The sequence below is a fragment of the Cynocephalus volans genome, chromosome 1, assembly GCF_027409185.1.
Source record: "Cynocephalus volans isolate mCynVol1 chromosome 1, mCynVol1.pri, whole genome shotgun sequence".
Taxonomy (NCBI): domain Eukaryota; kingdom Metazoa; phylum Chordata; class Mammalia; order Dermoptera; family Cynocephalidae; genus Cynocephalus; species Cynocephalus volans.
Window position 1 is genome coordinate 231,876,897 of NC_084460.1, and position 22,492 is coordinate 231,899,388.

Below are 22,492 nucleotides of genomic sequence, written 5' to 3' on the forward strand. Positions count from 1 at the left end.
TTAGCTCCCACCAATAAGTGAGAACATGTGGTATTTCTCTTTCTGTGCCTAACTTGTTTCACTTAATATAATTCTCTCAAGGTCCATCCATGTTGTTGCAAATGGCAGTATTTCATTCGTTTTTATAGCTGAGTAGTATTCCATTGTGTAGATGTATTACTTGTTTTAAACAATGTGCTATTAGAAGTCAAAGGCCACGCATGTTTAACTAGTTTTGCATGCCCGTAGGTGCAGATAATATACACAAAAAAAGGCTTTTATCTGATGATTTCATATTAAAACTAAAAGTGTGTGCATTAACTGAGAGAGAATAAAAGTAAAATACAACCTGATATTAAAGACTAGAAAACAGGATTTAATTCTAGTCACACTTAAGAGCAGTGTCTTTGATTTCAGTGCTTCCTCTAGCTTGTTCCCAACCTCTCACTCTGCATCTGCCACTATTACAGTATAGTTAAAACCTCCTATAATTTAGAATATTGCACAAGGAAGCTTAAAGGAATGCTTGAAATTTTAATTATTGTTTTATTGTTTTTAAATATTTGCCTTATTTGAATGTTTAGCAGTACATTCTTCCCACTTATATACTGTGTGGTACAATTTTGCTTGCCTATAAGAGTTTAAAATTTTTCCATGTGAAATACTCTGACTTAAACTTACATGTAATTTACATATCTGTTAAGAATAACAGTCTGATTTAACAAATGGTTCACTTAAAAGGTTAAAAATAATATTGCACAAGGAAGTATTTTCATAGCATTTTTTATTCTATAAGGATACAAAATACAAAATGAATAAATTGAATGTTTAATATACATGTGCACAGGTGGACATTAAACAAATGTTTCTTGGTAAAGATAGCTATACATCTGCATGTTCACCTGCTCAAAGAACTACAGAAGCATCAAGAAAAACTAGAGTGTGAACTGTTTCTAAAAATGATGGAATCCGTAGGTTGTACAAGACTGTAGTTTGAAAGGGGACATAAAATTTAAGTTTTCTAGTAGTTAAGTTTTTCTGCACATATTCACTTATTAAGTGAATCTATTTACTTGAAAACAATGACTTAAACAATAAGCATCATATGATATAGGAAACAAGAAAAAATAAATGAGTAGTCATCAAAAATCTGGATCATAAAAGTATAGACTGAAAGACTAAGGTTCTTCACTAGTATGAGGTTACTTCAAAAAGTTCATGGAAAAATAGAACTAAAAGATAACACAAATCTTTCCACAAACTTTTTGAAGTACCCTCATGTATTTTATATTTGTTTAAATAAAATAAGTGCTACATGTAATAATACCAGTGTTTATTTTTAACAGATTTAATGAGATAAATGATTTACATAACATAATAGTTACTGACTATAAATGTACAATTTAGTGAAGTTGGTGTATTATTTATAGAGATGTACAAATATTACCAGAATCCAGTTTTAGATTTCTGCCAACCCAAAAAGTTGCCTTGTGCCCCTTTACAGTTAGTCCCAGGCATCCAATGATGTGCTTTTTGTCTCTATGAATATACCTTTTCTAGATACTTCAAATAACTGTAATCATATAATTTGCAGTCTTTTGCATCTGGCTCCTTTTACTGAGCATAATGTTTTTGACGTTCCTGTATCAGTAGCTCATTCCCTTAAATTGCTAAACAGTATTGCATTGTATGGATATACTCATTTTGTTTATCTGTTTACCAGTTAATGTGCCTTTGGATTGTTTCTACTCTTTGGTAGTTATGAATATTGCTGTCAAGAACACTTGTGTACATGTCTTTGTTAAGAATATATTGTGGTTTATTTTTTGGATAAATTCCAAAGAAAGGAATTTGGGGTTTACGTAGTAAGTTTGAGTTTAACTTTCTAAGGAAACTGCCAAAATGTTTTCTAAAGTGTCTGAAACTTTTTACATTTCTGCAAGCAATGCATGAGAATTCCAGTTTCTTTACCTCTTTGCCATCACTTGGTATCGCATATCTCTTTGATTATAGCAATTTGAGTGGACGTGTAGTGTTCTCTCACTGTGCTTTTACCTTTCATTGTTCTCATGACTAATGATGTTGAGCATCCTTCACTGTTAATACGTATAAATATAATAGACTAGTGTGGAATCCTTAGGATTTTTTTATATCAGATAACATCATCTGAAAATAAAGTCAGTTCTACTGTTTCCTTTAAATTTTACATTTCTTTATTTTCTTTTATTTTTTCTTGCCTTATTGCACTAGCTGGAACCTCCTCCAGTATAATGTTGAATAGAAGTGGTGAAAAAGTAAACATCCTTTCCTTGGTTACTATTGTGGGGGGAAAGTATTTTGATGTCCATCATTCACAGTACGATGTTAGGTGTAGGATGTTTTAGATGTCCTTCATCAGTTTCATAAAGTTTCCATCTATTACTAGTTTGTTGAAATGTTTTATATGAATAGTTGATAGATTTTGTTAAATACTTTTTTCCCTCAGTTGAATTAAATTACCTTAATATATAGGGCTATTCAAATAATTTGCTTTATATGGGTGAGTTGTGGTAGCTTGTCCTTTCCAAGAAAATGGTCCATTTCATCAAATATGTATGCATGTGTGAAGAGCAGTCCATAGTATTCCCTTATCCTTTTGTTTTCTGAAAAATCTGTTTACATGCTCTATTTTATGCCTGATACTAGTAATTTGGATCTTCACTTTCTTTTTGTTTATCAGTCATGCTAGAGTTTTGTGAAATGTATTGATCTTTTCAAAGAGCAGCTTTCTGTTTTGTTAACTTTCTCTTTTTTTCCCAAGTTCATTGATTTCCTCTCTTTACACCTTCCTTTCTTTTTCTTTTTCTTTCTTTTATTATGTTCTTTCTTTTTTAGTTTCTTGATATGAGCGCTTAGATTATGGATTTTCTTTTCTAATGTAAGAAATTATAAATTGTGTTACAAATTTTTCTCTCAGCACTGCTTTACTTGCTATGCACAAATTTTGATATATTGTGTTTTCATTTTTATTCAATTTAGTGTATTATTTGATTTCATCCATCAAGTTTTTATTTTTAGAAATTGTATTTTTTCTTTCTAAATTTTTGATTTTTAATCTATTTTTTTCTGAGTCTTGTATGTCTTTGATGACACATTCTAGATTTACTCATTTGTTTCAAGAATGTTCATAATTGCTAGTTGATGTATTTTTTGTTAGTTGCCTTAAAATAATAGTCAAGTCATTCTAATATCTGTGTCAGCTTCGTGTTAGCATCCATTAAGACAATTGTCCTTCCTTTTTTCAAGATGATATCTTCCCAGTTATTTGTATGATAAGTAAGTTTCAATTGAAAGCTGAATTTTAAAAATTATTTTATAACACTCTGGATCTTATTTAAATCTTGTGTTTTATTAGGCTTCTTCAGACAGTGATCTTACAGGAAATACGGCAGCATTGTCTTGTTACTTCACATGGAAGTACTGGTTTTCTACTCAGGCTGCAATGACACCTACATGGAAGGGCTCCTTATTACTGCTGGGCACAAGTGTCAGATCAAACGCCTCACCAGGCAACCACTGATAAATCCAAGCTGTGAAGAGGAGGGACACCTAGTTAATGCTATCCATATGTCTTACACTTACAGTTTCCTTCTTATAACGCCATGGGGATTATAATAGCATTATTATAATTAGCATTATCTGACATTGCCCTAGTGCAAGAAAGGAGAGGAAGGAAGTGTTTAGGACCTTTGTTTGCTGCAATGGCTGTACTGTTTGGCTAGTGTGGTTATTGTCTGAAAGTTTTTTGTCTACTAGACAAAAGTCTTTCTAGACTGTACCCTTTTGGGTACTTGGCTGTAGAGAAAAGCCTTTTCTTGGGGCTATTTTTGTCACTTCCCAACGGCATTTCTGTGTTATCACCTTCTGTAGTACATAGTCGGAATGTGTGAGGCAACCACATGCAATACAATTATGTTAGACCTAGGGCATGAATTCCCTAGTCTGGCAAACTAATTGTCTATACTTTTCATATTATTTTTATGTTTATTTTGTATATAATTTCCAGGAGATTAGCGGTACCTATTGGGAAGGATAGAGAACACTATGTCTACTCCATCTTCCTCCTCAGTCTTATTTTTGAATAGTATTTTTGCTGCGTATAGAATTCTTGGTTGAAAGGGTTTTTGTTTATTCAGTTTTATTTGCTTGTTGTTGGATTTTTTTAGCACTTTATATATATTATTCCATGCTTTATGGCCTCTGTTGTTTCTGATGAGAAGTTAGCTATTAATTGTAATTATTCTCCCATGCAAATGATGTTTTTTTTCCCTTTTCTGAATTTGAGATTTTCTCTCTGTCTTGGTGTTTCAAAAATTTGATTATAATGTGTCCCTACATCATATCTGCTAATATATTTACATCTTACCTCTTTTACTTATCCTTCTTGAGATTTCTTGAGATTTTTTGAATGTATCTGCTGTGGTTTAAATATGTCATCCCCAAGTTTATGTGATGGAAAATGAATCCCTAATGCAACAGTGTTTGCAAGTGGGGCCTAATAAGTAGTTGGTTCAGGAGCATGGAGACCACATAAATAAATTAACATTGTTATTGTGGGAGCAGGTCGGTTATCAAGACAGTGAGTTGTTATAAAGTTAGTTCAGACCCTGGTGCCTCTGTCTCACATGCTCACTTCTGCCTTCTACCATCTGCCATGGGATGACCCTCACCAGATGCCAGTGCCATGCTCCTGAAATTCCCAGCCTCCAGAACTGTGAGCCTTCATTTTTTTAAAATTACCCCACCCGTGGTATTCTGTTACAGCAACAGAAAATGAACTATTGTTTTTCATCAAATTTGGGGAGTTTTTGGTCATTATTTTTTCAAATATTTTCTCTGTTCCTTTTACCTCTTCCTTCCTTTTAAGACTTCCACTGCATGCATGTTGGTATACCTGATATTGGCCCATGGGTCTCTAAGTTGCTGTTCATTTCTCTTCACTCTCTTTTCAGATTGAATTATTACCTTGATCTACCTTCACACACATTTCTTCTGCTTGATCTTGTGTCCTGTTGACACTCTCTATTGCATTTTTCATTTCATTTATTGTACGCATCGGCTTCAGAATTTCTGTTACTTTATGATTTCTGTCTCTTTGTTGACCTTGTTATTTTTTTCACATATTACTTTTCTAATTTTGTTAAATTGTCTATTTGTGTTTTCTTGGAGTTTGTTCAGATTCCTCAAAATAATTATTTTCAATTCCCTGTCTGTCAATTTGTAGATCTCCATTTCTTTAGAGCTGGTTACTATAAATTATTGTGTGTGTGTTTTTAGGTGTCATGTTTTCTTTATTTCTTCTGTTTATTGTAGTCTTGCACAGATGTCTGCACATTTGATGTTGCAGTTACCTCTTCCAGACTTTACAGACTGGTTTTGGAGGGGAAATGCTTTCTTTTGTTTGTAAGTATGAAGGCAACAACTGGGTGGGGTGTGTTGATTCTGGCTGTGGTGAGGAGTAGCATAGTTTCTGTGCAGCTCCATCAGCTGAGGTCAGTATCAGCAAAGACTGCAGGGATCCTCAGTGACCAAAGTTTCAGACAGCAACAGTAAGGGCTGTTGAGATCTTTAGTGGCATAGTCTGCTGGAATCTTTCTGCTCTTTTTTTCTCCCATGGACTAAGTTATGGCCAAGGAGATTCCTTTTGGCACCAGGTTTGGCTCAAAGATATGTGCACAGCAGCAGTGGCACTGGTGTCTGATGTGTGGCACTTGTAAAGCAGCCATACAGCCAGTGTCTGGAGTGCAGGCTCTGTGTATGGACCCTGACACCAGGATCCAGGGCAACAGTGGTACCAGTGCTTAGGGTGCAGCATCCCCACTGCAGTGCTGGTAATGTGTGCAAGGCACGAATCCTTGTGGAGCAGCTAGAGTGCATGGTCCAGACTACAGTAGAAAAAGGAGCTATGATGACTCTAGAATCCAGGATACAGGAGCTACCACTGTGGCAGTGGCCCTGGTGCAGTTTAATGGAGCAGTTATAGAGCTGGGGGCCAGAGAACAGGTGTATTTAGAGCCACTACAACTCTGGGGTACGGTGTGGAATTGCACCCAATGTAGCTGTGGCTCAGGTTTCTGCTTTGTGGGTGCTATAGAGCAGCTGTGGAGCCAGGGTCTGGAGCATAAGCATGCACCAAGTGACCACATATCTGGAGTTTGGGACATGGGCTAGCCTACATCAATAGCAGTTTCAGTGTTTTAGGCCCAAGTGCCCACAGAGTGATGCAGATCCAGAGCCTGGAGCACATGTGCACAATATGGCCACAGCTACAGGTCTGGGAAGTGCTCAGGGCTGGGGGAGTGGTGGCCCAGTCCTGGGTGGCACAACAGTGTCTCCTTCTGGGGGAGGGGGATAGGGCACAGCAGTGTCTCCCTCTACAGGGGGTCTGCAGCAGCAATGGTACCTCAGTGGTGAAAGCCAATGGTGACCCCTGCAAATCAGGCCACTGGGGTGTGTGTGCCTATGAACACCAAGGGACCTTTTCTGTGAAGGTTGTAGGAAGTCCAAGGCTGTCACAGGGGGTGTTGAGGTCCTCAGTGGCAAAGGCTATCAGGGTCCTCTGCACAGCAAGCTTCTGGGGACTGTGATGGCATCCACCACATGGCAGATACTGACAGCTCTCACCCTTCTTTATTCCAACCATCTGCGGACATCTCAGTCCTCCTTATCTCCCTAGCAATAACTTCTGTGTATTCTGCTTTTTCTTCACTGAGTTACTGCATTCCTTAATTGGACTCTTAAGCCCTCTCATGGCTATTGTCATTCCAGATAGCTGTCGAATTGATTTTGTTGTTGTTGTTAGGGGATGAAGGCTGGTATGTTCTACTCCACCATGCTACTGATGTCCCATCATGAATTCTTTATGACATATCAGAATAATCATTGGAAAACTGTCCTTGGTTTACTCTATATTTATTTGTTGTTGGTTATCCATGTTATGTAAACAATTTGGGTTATCAAATCATTTGCTTTTCTCCTATAACTCAATTTTTAATAGCTGTATAGATTTCTATTTTATTTATTTACCATATTCTGCTCAGTTAATTCTGTACAGACATATGCTTAGGTTATTTACAATAATAATACAATGATTAACACCATGTACACACTCCTTTGTGTATATCACAATGTTTTTTTGGATAATTTCCAGCAAATAAATTAATAGGTAAAAGATTGTGTACATTTTTAGGCTTTTGATACATATTAACAAATTGTCTTCCAAACAGAATATTAATTTTCATCCTACCAGCAAAGAGTACCCATGTTGACTATCACTGATATTGGAAGTTATTTGTGAACTTTTGATTAGTGATTCTATTTTTTATATATCCATAGCTGGCATTCTTATATAACCACAAATAATGCTAAAAAATTATTGATAATGCCTGTTAAGTAATGCATAAATACTTAAAGACAGAACATATAAAACCTCTGGGTATCTGCATGCTGTAGTACATAAGATATTAAGTGCTTACTCATTTATTTGTCCATTTATAAAGCATGTTGTAGCAGGATTAAACTGTATCCCAGAAGAGACATTAACTAGTATTATACTGAAGTATTTATCATTGCAGCATATGTAACAGATAATATTTGTTTACGTTTTTAATTACTTACATTTCCAGCCAAGAAAATCTCTGAGGATAAAGCTTCATTTACAAGAATGTCCTGGCAAAAGACAACATAATGTAATCACATATTGCCAACAATTCCATGACAACGATGCACTAGTTTTTAAAATGACTTCCAAATAAAAGCTTAATTATAGCAAGCTATAAAAAAATTAAACAGAAGATACAATAATGGCACTAAGATTAAATTAAGGAAAAATCACACCATACATAGAAATGTGAATAGAAATGAAGATACTGAAAGTAAATACCTGTCATATTGTCCATTATGCTCTGGAATCCAATTGTTAGAGCCTAATTGCTCCTTCTTAAGAACTCACAGTGCTAGATACAAATGAACCATAGGGCTATACTCAATAATCAGAATTGATGCACTGTATGGAGGAAAGAAGGAACTTTTCACTAAAAGTCGTTTCTACTTTTTTATTCTAGTGAGTTTGGTGGTGGGGAAGTGGAGTTGGAGGAGCAGGAATATATTAGTAAGGGCAGGGACAACATCATTTTATACATTTTTCAATTAAACATGCATAACATTCAACAAATGGGCTGAAAGTATACAAATTGCAACCTTTCTTTTGGTTTGGAAACATATTTTTGAATGAATATTTTAATAGGTCTAAATCTGCTGCCTCATGGTCCTAAAATTTTAAATAAAGTGAGAAAGCCATGATGAAAACTTTAACTCATAAGAATTTGCTGAAATACCATCGGAAATATATGATAGAAATCAGAAGGTTGTATCTTTATGTTATTTGCTAAAACATTTTCTCTAATATGTACGATGGATTTCTGCTTTATGATTGCAGAAATCTAATATGATCAATCTATTTCTTCACAAAGCTGTCCTTACAAAGTGAAAGAAGAGAGACAAGCCTTCCTTGTTAGTCATGGTGGATTCAGCCACTACAATATATGAAACAAGAGCTGGTCTGACTGCCTTCTACTTGAGAACTCCCTCTTATAGCACTGACACAGATATTTCAAGTGAAGTCATTAAAAATATTTATTTTAAATGCATCTCTGGGATGATAGAAAGTTTGGGGCAATGTGAAAGAAACTGTGGAAGATCAATTTGTGCTGTAGTACAAGAGAATTTAAGAAAATGTTTTTGGTCTGGTTGGATTCATTTGGAAGATATAACTAAAATGCTAACACCAAAAGGAGAGCCAAAACTATAACTTAGAAAATAATTTGTCTGATATTGGATTTGTTATTGGTTCTCCAAAATGCACAGAGACATTTTATACCTATCTTTCCTCAGCTGACTGATAACAAAGAGCTATTGTGATTATCTGCATTTTATAGTAAAATGAAAAACAGTGAAATAATTACTCCTTTGAGGTCTTTTTGTCTCAGGTGAAACCAGAACCAGAACACATGCTGCATTTTATTCTAGTATCTGATGCCATAGGTTTGTATTTCCCAGATTTTCCTGGAGTACTTATTATAATAAGTTTTCTATAAGGACCAAAAATTGGCTGTTGAATCAGAGTCTCCAGAGAAGAATTCTGAGAATAAACATTTTAAACAATGATCCGGGAGATGATATTTACCAAGGAGCTTTGGCAGACTTTGCACTGTGAGCTTAATGCCATGAAGATCAATAGTTTGACCATTAAGGGAAACAAGTTGAGAATAAAAGTGTTTAACTTCCGATTTGAGACAAAACAAAACAAAACTAGATATAGCTTTTATTACTAATAAGATCCCCTCATCTTTAACTCAACCTAGAAGTACAAATTTTACAAATTTTGCCTTTCTTAACAAGTCCTGCCTATGCAAACTAACCTAATGAGAAAATAAAATTGAGTTTCCTTCTGCTTTATCAGAGAGGACAACAATACTACTATCAGCATTTATTGATCATATACTATGTATAAGTTACCATTTTAACTATTAAGCTCATTTAATAATTTTAACAACCCTATAAGGGAGGTGGAATTACTAGTCTCATAAGGAAACTGAGGAGTAGGTGGTTAAGTAACTTTCCTAAGATCACACCATACATAAGTGTCCAAAGCCCAATTCTGAACCACAAAGAGAATGGTTTCAGGCCCATTCTTCTGAGAATTATAATATTCTATGCAGTTAAGTAGCCTAAATTTTGTTGACAGAAAAAAAAATGCATTTTAATTTTTTGCAACATGGGGTTCTAAATGTGTAAAGAAACCTTTCCCAGCACAGATCACCAAAAATGTTGGATAAGAAAGAATGTCTGAGATAGTGGAAAAATAAGAGATATTCGAAGAGGCAGGGGACCATGAGAAAATCAGTTACTAGTGAGCAAACTTTGAAGTATTTTGCCCCAAAGGGATTTGCTGACCTGTCATGGCCGAAGGTGCCATCTTGAGAAAACAAGACAAGGCAAAGCTAGTGCCAAAGCTAGTTGGAAGTCAGATAATGTTCTCTAAAAGATGGGACCCCCAAATTATACAGCCTTCTGTAAGTGACCTTAAAAACGACCTGACACTTTAAAGAACACTTTCCTGTTTTAGCTTTGCTTCTGAGTAAATTTAGAGAAAATGGGGGGAAAAGTTTCCCCTAAATATTACTAGTCATAACTCTAAACTCATACAGTTTGTGAGTGGAATTTAGATTCCTATTTGGCCCTTTAAAATTCCCAGTTAAACGTTTACTTTTAAATTCTTCCTAGTTTATTTCTTCAGATTCCTAGTAGAAGGATATGCGAATCTATGAAAGGTTCATCTTTTATCCAGCCCTCAAAAAGTTCGCCAGTTTAAAGACCGGCCAGCCTGAGTGCAGCGGTATTTGCAACTAATTGATCACAGCTAGTTACAGATTTCTTTGTTCCTTCCCCACAACCACTGCTTCACTTAACTAGCCTTTTAAAAAAAGGAAGAAAAGACTTAAAGACACATAGTCTCATAACTGAAAATGTCTCTAAAATGTGGAAAGAAGCCACCATAAATAAGTGCAAGCAGAAACCAAAAAAAAAATTCAGAATCACACTTACAAAGACTGAAGATATGTGAGCTAATAGATACAGAATACAAAAAAATAATATTTAAGGTATTTAAATAAATAAAATATCAAATTATTCATGTGATGATGAAATTGATATTGGGCAGATTGGAAGATATCAAATAGAATTTCTTGAAAATTTAAACTATAATAAATGTATTTTGAAGGTCATGAGATAACTAAAAAGAACATTTAAACAAAACTAAAAAGAAAATCATTAAATTGGAAGAAGTTAAAAATAACCAGAAATAAGACAGACTAGCTAGGAAGAAATAGTAATTGCACAGATAAATGGTTTTTCAAGAACAACAGGGCCGGCCTGTGGCTTGCTCGGGAGAGTGCAGCGCTGGTAGCGCCGAGGCCACGTGGTTCGGATCCTATATAGGGATGGCCAGTGCGCTCACTGGCTGAGTGTGGTGCGGACCACATCGTGCCAGAGGGTTGCGACCCCCTTCCCAGTCAGAAAAATAGAAATACCAGATTGTTAGGGCCGACCCTGTGGCTCACTCGGGAGAGTGCGACGCTGGTAGCGCAGCAGCACACTCCCGCCTCGGGTTCGGATCCTATATAGGGATGGCCAGTTCGCTCACTGGCTGAGCGCAGTCACAAAAACAGACAAAAAACAAAACAAAAAAAAAGAACAACAGAGGGAAAGACGGAGGTCAAATGATATCCTTAAAGAACAAAATAACTGTGAATAGTGAACTACATATTCACCTAAAAGAATATTCAAAGGAGAATATAGGATAAATATATTTTTATATTAAGAAGACTGAGAGAGTTCAAAACTAAAAGACTTTTACTAAAGAAAAACCTAAAGGATATACTTCCTTCAAGAAGAAAGACATGAGCTGCAAGAAAAATTGCATGGGAGGAAAATGTTAAATTAGACAGATTTACTCAATAAAACTATAATGATAATAACTACTTCATGAGGTTGGTATTAAATCAAGACAAAATGAAAATCTCATACAATAATAGCATACTAGAAGGTGGGTGATCAGAGTTAAAAAGCATTTTAAATCCTAGCATTATTTGGGAGAAGGATAAAGACTTTTATTAACTTTAGATTTTGTTAAATTTAATATGCACATTAAAATTTGTAAACTGATAAAATCATAATCTATAATTTCCCAGTTAGTAGGGAAAACATAAGAGCAAGTAACAACTATTAGCGAATCCAATGGAAAAGAAAAAAATATATGTGTGTGTGTACGTGTGTGTACGTGTGTGTGTGTGTGTGTGTGTATGTATATATACAAATATACAGAGAGAGAATCTTCTTTTTGTCATGATTTCTATTGGGGTATTGTGATCTTAATCAATATTTTTACTTTTTTATTAGTTCATTTAAGTTGCTGTTATTTTGGGGTCATTTCTTACTTTAGTGCAATCGGGCCTATCATAAGTGACACAACAAAGAAGAAATTAAAATGTTGTCATTTGCAAAGGCTATGATTCCTTACAAAGAAAAGCCGTAACATATTATACCCAAATTACTGAAATTTAAGAAATAATTTTTTTAGGTTAAAAATATTAGAACATTTAATACACAAAAGTATGGAAGTACAGTTTATGTAATAGAATGACATAAAAATGCCATTAATATAAATATATATTTACAAAAGCATTTTAAAAATACGATACTATAAATAAATCTTAAAATGATGTACAAAAACATTATGTAGAAAAGTATAAAATATTATTGAAAGACATTAAAGACAACTAAATAAGGAAGCATACAAAATAGAAAAAATCAATTTTAAAAAATATTAATCTTTGACAAATATTAAATTAAATTTATTTTTTAAAAAATCAATTTTTTAAAAATGTTAATCTTTTAAAAAATATTAATCTATAGACTCAATGTAATTTCAACCAAAATTACAACAGCTTTTTGTTCTTTAATAGAGGTTGATGACCTGATTCCATGATATATATAGAAGATTCAGGACAAAGAATATATTAGTCATGGTTCTCCAGAGAGACAGAATCGATAGGATATGATATAAATAAATGAGAGGAAATTTATTAGGGGAATTAGCTCATGCAACTGTGAAGAAAACTCCCAGGGTTGGCCCTCTGCAAACTGGATGCGAATAGTGTGGCTCAGTACAAGTCTAAAGGCCTCAAAACCAGGGAAGCTGATGGTGTCCTTGGCATAAGTCCTGGAACCCAAACGCTGAAGAGTCTCGACCTCTGATGTCCAAAGACAAGAGAGAAAAGTGTATCCCAGCTCCAGCAGAGAGAGGAGGATTCACATTTTTTCTTTTTTTTTTTTTTGTTCTCTCTGGGCCCCCAGTGGCTTGGATGGTTCCTACCATTGAGGGCAGGACTTTCCCCCCTCCCAGTCCGCTCAGGCTCTCATGCTAATCTCTGCTGGAAACACCCTCATGGACACAACTAAAAAGCTACTTTATCAGGTTTCTTGGCATTCCTTAATCTAACAAGTTGACACCCAGAATTAACCTTCAAAAAGAATATCCAACATACTCCTTCTAAAAAGAACAAAGTGGTATACTTTCCTATTAGATACCAACATTAAGAACTAAGGTATTTGGCGAGAGGTATGGATCAAGATTCATTCCTCTACAAATGGATATCCAGTTTTCCCAGCACCATTTATTGAAGAGACGGTCTTTTCCACAATGTATATTCTTGGCGCCCTTGTCAAAGATCAGTTGGTGTAAACACGTAGGTTGATTTCCAAGTTCTCTATTCTGTTCCATTGGTCCACATGTCTGTTTTTATGCCAGTTCCATTCTGTATTTGTTACTATAGATTTGTAATGTAGTTTGAAGTCAGGAAGTGTAATGCCTCTGGCCTTACTTTTTTTTTTTTTTTTTTTTTTGCTCAGGATTGTTTTGGCTATTCAGGGTCTTTTTTTTTGTTCCATATGAATGTTAGGATTGTTTTTGCTATTTCTGTGAAGAATGTCATTGGTATTTTCATATGGATCTCATTGAATCTGTAGATGGCTTTGGGTAGTATGGACATTTTTACTACATTGATTCTTCCAATCCACAAACAAGGAATGTCTTTCTATTTCTTACTTTCTTCTTTAATTTCTTTCAGTAGTGATTTGTAGTTCTCATTGTAGAGATCTTTCACCTTATTGCTTAGATTTATTCCTAGGTATTTTACTTTTTTGGTGACTATTGTAAACAGGCTTGCTTTCTTGATCTCTTTTACTTCTAGTTTGTTGTTGGAGTATAAAAACACTACTGGTTTTTGTATGTTGGTTTTGTATCCTTAAATATAAGGCCTGAAACTTTAAAACTCCTAGAAGGAAACATAGGGGAAACGCTCCAGGATTTAGGATTGGACAATTACTTTACGAATAACGCCCCAAAAGCACAGACAACAAAAGAAAAAAATAAACAAATGGGATTATATCAAACTAAAAGCCTGCTGCACAGTGAAGGATACAATCAATAGAGTAAAAAGACATCCTATAGAATGGATGGATTAATATTAATATCCAGAGTATACAAAGAGCTCAGACAACTTTACAGCAAAAAAGCAAATAATCCAATAAAAAAAATGTGCAAAGGACTTGAATAGACATTTCTCAAAGGAAGACATACAAATGGCCAACAGGTATATGAAAAAGGCTCAACATCACTAATCATCAGGGAAATGCAAAACAAAACCACTTTGAGGTATCACCTCACCCAATTGGACTGGCTATTATAAAAAACACAGGGAATAACAAATGCTGGCAAGGATGTGGAACCCTCCTACACTCTTGGTGGGACTGCAAATTAGTACAGTCATTATGGAAAACAGTATGGAGGTTCCTTAAACAACTACAGATGGAACTTCCATATGATCCAGCAATCCCACTACTGGGGATATATCAGAGGACTGAAAAACATCAGGTTGAAGGGGATACCTGCACTCTCATGTTTATTGCAGCTCTATTTACAATAGCTAGGCAGTGGAACCAACCTTAATATCCATCAGTGGATGACTGGATAAGGAAACAGAGGTATATATACACAAGGGAATACTACTCAGCCATAAAAAAGAATGAAATTCTACCATTTGTAGCAATGTGAATGAGCCTGTAGAAAATTATTCTAAGTGAAACAACCCAGGAACAGAAAGAGAAATACTACATGTTCTCACTCATAACCGGGAACTGAATCCATAAACAAACAAATGAATAATAAAGACAGACAGAGAGAAAGAAAGAAAGAAACAACAATCACAGTAACACATTGAACTTTTAGAAAACTAGAGGTGGGAAAGGGGAGAGGAAGGTTGATGAAGGAGGGCTAATGAGGAACTGGTCAACAGACACAAAGAATGATTGTGTATTGTAATGATGAACAAGCTAACTATACTGAGCTAAGCACCACACATTGTACACAATTATTGAAAATCAACATTGTACCCCACATGTATGTATAATAAAAATAAATAAATAATAAAAAATAAAAGAACTAAGGTAACATGTTTAAAGAAGTGTAATATTGGTTCAGTAATAGGTAAATAGACCAATGCAGTAGTAGATGCACTGAAAGAGCTTCATGAATGCAATGAGACTCAAGGGATGAGAGAGCTATTTCAGAATAGGTAGGGAAAGAATGGACTACTCAGTAAATGGCACAATTATAATTATTTATCCCAACAGAAATAAATAAAACCAAAAAATAAATGCTATGTTAAGCCATACACAAAAATCACTTGTAGGAGGATTAGGGACATCCACTACCAAAACTGAAATTTTCATATTTTAGAGGAAATTATCATCTTGTTAGGCAGCATTTATTAAAGAAGACATAAAAGCACAAACCATAAAAGCACAAAACAAAAAGCAAATTTTACTTTCTTAAAATTAAAACTGGGTATTCATTAAATGATGCTGTAACAAAGAGAAAATACAGACTATAACTAGAACAGGAAGACAATGATTGCAGAACACTCAAACAACAAATGGTTAGCATTTGTAATATGTAAAGAATTCCTACAAATCAGTATTGAAAAGACCAACAACTCAACAGGAAAAATGGGCAAAAGACACAAAAGAGAATTTCAAAGAAGATAAACAAATAGCACACAGATATATTATAAAATTATTCAACTTCCTTAATAATCAGAGAAAGGCTATTAAAACCCACAATGATGTACTATATCTCATCCTCTCACTCATTAGATTGATAATAATTAAAACATCAGTTAATACTAAGTGTTAACTATGATTTAGAGTGAGGAAAACTTGGATTGGATGGAATTGTTAGATAGTCCGACTTATGCAATAATTTGCATTAATTATCTACTAAATCTGAATGTGCACATTTCCTTTGATTCAGGAATTTCAATTCAAGATATATAGCTTAGAGTGACATATACATTCACATATATATAGAAAGAGAAAAGACAGACGCAAAATGTTCATAGCAATACAGTAATACCCAAAATAAGCACATTTTTTAAACCTGAAAACAATGCAGATGATATTTACCAAGATTATATTTGATGAGACACTGCATCTTAAAAATTAAACTATTATTTGAAGTTAAGATGAGTGAAACAAATGATCTACAAATGAATAAACCTTTTTTTTAAAAAAAGCCACAATGTTAAGTAAAAAACAGTAATTTATCAAAAGATACAGACAGTACCTTTCGTATACATAAAATTTAAAAATAATAAAAAGGAAATAACATATCATTCCAAAGGGAATACACATGTGATAAAACTATAAATGAAGACAAGTGAATTGTTCCTATGCACTTATATACTTTCTATGTGTGATGATGATTCACAAAAAAGTAAAATTAGTGAAAAATTGCATACCCCAGAAGTAATGCATTTATTGAATAATAATTGCTCTATCCTGCATCCTCTTTCAGCTTTAACTGTACTTCTTGTTTCTACGTAAGATTCTCCCAGCTCAGCATGCTAAAAGAAAATTGCAATCAGTATCATAAAATTTCATTTTCCTTGATTTATCTTACTAATGTCATGTGAGGACACACATACTTATGCATTGAAGATGTAAAGAGAAGTGGCTTCAGGGTTTCTACTGTTTCTATTATATTATGTTACTTTAAATAGTAAATATTCTCCAAATTTAAATATATTCTTAAAGAGAGAAATAGCAATGGGGACTGTAATGATATGCAAATATTGTTAGCTCTTCCTGGAAGAATCATATCTGTGTTTTGTTTTGTGTAATTTTATCTAATGTCTTTTTGGAAGGTACGGGATGATAATCCAAAGCTTTTAAACTACTCATGAGATATACAATTTGAAAGGAATATAAACCCATTTTCCTATTTTTGTGACTGAAATATATCACCATCTGCTTGGAAAAAATGAGACATTTTTTCTTATAAAATACTTTTTATGCTTCTTCTAAAATCACATATTTCTCATGAATAGAAAATCCAACAGAATCAGGCAGACAGCCAAAATAGGCTTCAGTAGTCTAGGAAACATCCTGTAACCCACAAAATACTCAAATTACCCTGGACCTCCAAACAACAATATACATATATGGATTATACCTGATGAATTAATGAAATAAAATGAGTTAATAAAGATGGTATTCACCTGTCACTTATTTTCAGTATGATGATTTATTTTAAACAGTTAATATTACATGTATACATGTATACAGAAATACATGCATATATATACGAACACACATAAAATATCAAATGAAAGTTTAGTTAAGGCTATAACTAGACTAGTAAATGAGATGAAAATAAAGCAAAAAGCATTTACCCATAAGGATTTTTAAGACTTTGACTTCATAGTGAAATTGAACTTTTAAAAAGCCCCAAGCTCTAATAAAGCAAGGATTCATTATCAAAAGTTTTTATGAAGAGGAAAAACAGGAATATATTAATGACTTGAAGAAACTAAAAATAAGATGACCTCAATCTTTAAAAGGAGAACACGGAATTATGAAAGTATGTGGTAAAGACACAAAGACACAATTAATTCCATTCACTTTGAGAAATAACCATCGCCTTCAGAAATTACTGGTCTTGGCCACATCTCACTGAGATATTATCGCTGTAGATGAAACTGAACATTCTGGCTCCTGCTGATTATATTCTAAAAGTGTCATAGCAGTTTTTAGTTACAATTCTGAATGGGGACAAACTTGATAAAAAAAGATTTTTTTTTAAGTAAACAAATTTTGGGTTACATCTCCATATTAATTTGGCCTCTGTGGGTCGCAATTAAAAGAAATAAACTAAATCTAGATTAAGATATAAAGAAACAGAAAAAGCCCAATTTTTATAAACGATACACAGGTATATTACATACCCCGTAGGGGAAAGTATGCTGCTAGGCTCCGTAAGCAGATTCTCGCTCTGTGAATTGGAGTTCTCTGCCTCTCAGTCACCACTGTGTGGTAGGCAGTAGTCAGTCACCCCACACTTCTAAAATTTACAATTGCTCCCAACTGAACAAAAATATATTAGCCTCAATTATGAATTCCGCGGAAAGAAGATCTTCTTGGCTCAGGTTTGAAAAAGTAATCTCTTTTGGTTCAATCAACTAGAATAGGAAGATTGATTATGCATTCAGGTATGGCTGACAAAAGACAATTGGGGTAGAGGCTATTTGTAAATTGGAGCACTACCCCACAGGGTATTTATTACAAGACCAATAGGGGCTTATACCCACTGCCCTGGGACAATTTACTAACCCAGGATTTTGAGTTGCCTCTAACTCTAAACATGGACCTGCCTTTCTGTAGTAATTGTACTCTTACTTCATCGTACAGATAAACTGGACTCTGCTAGTAGAGATGTTCTCAGCTTAATAGGACATACATAAAGGAGCTGAACGGCTTAGCCATTTCACATAGCACCGAGAAGCCTCCGCAGGCCTCATACTTGATATGTGTAAGTGTTCCATACATATCTACAGACTGATATGTAGGAAGGGGAAAAACTATCACTGACTTCATTTATTTTGAAGTGATACTCTTAGGTTTGATAGCAACAGAAATGTTAATAAATTCAATATTTTAGGGAATATATGCCCTATTCTTATTTTATTATTCTTTCAATAATCTTTATAAACATTATTAATTTTTTATTTTCCATCTCTAGGGTTTCATTTGTCATTTTATTTCCTCATAGTATCAATCCCAGTACTGAATTTTTTTGGCCTGGAAACATTTTAGTTTTTTTCCAAGTGAACAATGACTTCCTTTTCTTCTATCCTTTAACTTCCACAATAAAGTCTCTAATACTGGGGGCCATCCCAGCCTCCATGATTATGAAGACAGCACTGGTTCTCTTGCTTCATAGTTCCACAAGGGTTATCAACCTACTTTTTCTCTACTTCAGTTAGAAGTTTTTCTTCTGAACCAATTATCCTCCTATCTTTGTCCTCTGAAGAATTGGTTTTCCACTCCCAGCTATTTTCTCTCTTAGGGTAAGTTTTATGTCTGGGTCATTTTGCTTATTTCTCTATCCTCTTAAAAACTGGATTCCTCTGCCTTAGAGAATTCTCAACTTCACATACTATTTGACATGTTTAAAATTTCTTCAATTCTCAGGGAATTTTGTTTTGCTGCTATTTGAGAAGTGCAAAGCAGGTCATCAGTTCAAAAACACAGAAACATATGTTACCTAAAGAAAGAACCCACAGCTGTATTTTGTAGGTGCTACAAAAATCATCTTGTAGATGAATTATCCGTCTACTCTTTTTTATCTCTCCTTACCCATTAGTAGGTACAAATTCTGGAAATAATTATGCTCTAAAAACACTTTACCAATGATTAAGAAAGAATTATTCTTAATTACACTTGAACATTTGTGTAACTTGTTGGCTATACCAGAATATTCATCTTCTTAGCAACCCTGAACTGACTACATATATAGAAACTGATTCTTTGTGAAAATAACTTCTAATGACTAAACATCTGTCTCAAGAACTCCAATATTATGTTAGGAAAGGTTAATTATTGTTGCAAATAACAATGACGTACTCAGTACATGGTGGCCTTTTGGCCTATCCCTGAATGGTTGAATATCACATAATCAATTAAGAAAAGGACACCATGGCAGTTCCACAAAGTAAATACAGTCTTTTTGACTGTGGAGCAAGGGAAGGGGTTGGCAGGTGTGTGTATTTTGGGGAGCGATTGCTCTATTCAGACCGTTCCCCAAACTTCAGTCCCAGGAATAGAAAATGCAAGACAAAGCAAAAATTGAGGTTGCCCCAGAGTATCTATCCACCTACCCTCCTGGACCTGACAATAAAAACAAGAAAGCATACACAGTAGCAAATCTGGTGAGGGAAGGCCTTGGCTAAGTGCCTTAATTGTAATCGCAGTGCTTTAAAGCCTTCTGAAAGCAATGGGATTCAAATCAATCAAGAGAAGCAGCATCATGCCTATTTGCAGGGAAATGAGTAAAGAGCAAGCCAGGAGAGCCTCAGTCTACACGGATTGCAGAAGGAGAAAAGTATTGGTCCATTATAAGTGACTAGGCACTGATTAGGCACTGAATGACCATGGTGGCAGGAATTCAGACGGGGGGAATTCAGGCCTCCTATATATGATAGGGGGATGTTTCTTAGCTGTTGTTTTGTTTTACCTTCTTAAATATGTTACTCTGCTTTGATAAGTGATACCAGATTCATTTGTGTTTCTTCTCTTGGTCCTGTTCTCCACTCCCAACCTGCCACACTGTCTGTGCACAGGCAAGCAGTGGCTTACTGTCTGCGTTCAGTCGACTCTATTCCCATGTCCTTTAAAGTGTAGTGACATTATTCAGCACACTCCTTGAGAGTAAAAGACTTTGTAGTTTATAACGGTAATATTGATATACATACTCATCAGTTTGTATAGTTAAAGATAATGCTAAAAATATTTTCCAGTAACAAGAATTTTTTGAACATCTAACCATCCAATATTAACCACTGGACAACAGAAATAATAGTAATAATAATAAAACATAAGCCCTGCCCTCATAGAGTTTATAATCTAATGGGGAATTACTATAATATAGTGTGATATTAACCTATGCAGAGAACAGTAAAGAAGGACCCTAACTCAGCCCCAGCGTGGAAGGATAGGGAATCGAGTATAAGGAAAGTATTACTAGTACAGGCTTCTTAGAGGAGAAGACACCTGAACTGACTTTACAAAGATAAATATTTGTAAATATTCCAAATGGGCATAGGAGGACAACCTAGGCAAAGACTCCAGAGATAAAATGGTATTCTCTGGGGAACCGGTAACTAGGGCTTGAGCACAGCATGCTGGGTCAAGCATGACATGAGTTGAGCCAGGAGAGAGAGGCTGGCATAGGCTCATGGAGAGCCTTAGAGGCCGCGGCCAGGACCCCAGTTTCTAACAAGGTGGGAGATAGAGGACCATTGAATGATGATATGGACCAAATTGTGCCCTCCCCCGTAGTCCCCACCACCATTCAAATGTTGAAACCATCATCTCCAGAGTGACTGTAATTAAGATTAAATAAGGTCATAAGGGTGGAGTCCTAATCCAATAGGATTGGTGGCTCTATAAAAAGAGGGCAAGAAAGATCTCTCTCTGTGTGTGCATTCATTGAGGAAAGGCCAAGTGAGCACATAGTTAAAAGGTGGATTTGCAAACCAGGAAGAAAGCCTTCAACAGAACTTGACCATGCTGGCACCTTGATCTTGGATTTCCATATTTCAGAACTGTGAGAAAATAAATTTTTGCTGTTTAAGCCACCCAGTCTAAGACATTTTGTTATAGCAGTCTGAGCATACTAAGACAAATGGTGCCAAACAAGGGAGAGGGATGATCAGATGAGTATCATATGAAAAGAGTACTATTAGGAAGGGTAGACAGCAGATTGCAGAGGAAATAAGTCTAGAGGTAAGAAAACCATTTAGGAGTCTATACTAACTATCCAAATAACAAGCAAGCAGAGCTTCAACTAAGGTGTGAGCAGAGGGACAGAGTGAAGACACTAGAATTGGCAGAACTTAGAGACACAATGCATGCTGTGGATGAGAGTCTGAAGTTAAGTTAAAGTTCTGTCTTACACTGCAGTTTATTTGAAGAAAACTTTTTCCACTGTGTGTGCAACCCAGATCTGCTTAATCAGACCCATGAAAGCTGCAGTGTGTCACAAAATGCTGAAAGCAAACGGAAGAGTGAGGGCATCATTGTCAACTCCTCCTTGCTGTGGATTCCTGCTCTTCTCACAGGCTGCCTGGCTCATGCTGTCTGACACAGTGGCTCAGTGCAGAAACCGGTGCAATCCAGGTTTTATTTATTTATTATTTTTTAAATATTTTATTTTATTTTATTTTACTTCTCAAAATACATTGCACTTGATTTTCATGCCCCTTTACCTGTTCCTCTCCACCCCCTCCTGTCCCCCTACACATCGTTTTAAATATCTGCAAAGCTTGAAATATCTGAAAAGATTTCAATACAAACAGAAGTTCTAGTATTTTCTCTCTTCATTTCACATACTCTCCTGTGGGGTGTGCATCCCACTCTGGAGAAGACTGGCTGTTAGAGAAAAGGGGTAGAACAGAGTTTGCAACTTGGACCATGCTGAATTTGAGATGCCTTTGGGACATACTATTAATGACCAGTAAGTACTTACATATTTAGGTTTAGAGACTAATTGAGAGATTTGTACTGAAATAATCAATATACTGTTGGTCTTTTATACCTAGGAAAGGATGAAAATACTCATAAATAGTTTGTAGTATAAAGAGAAAAGTGGATGGAAACTTGAAGAACATGAAAAATAGAAACACAAGAAGGGAGAAAATCTCAGGAATGAGTTTGAGAATAAGAGGAGCTAATATTTGTAAGATAACTACTATGTATCTGGGAATATTCTAAGTGCCTCACAACAATCTCCAAAGGT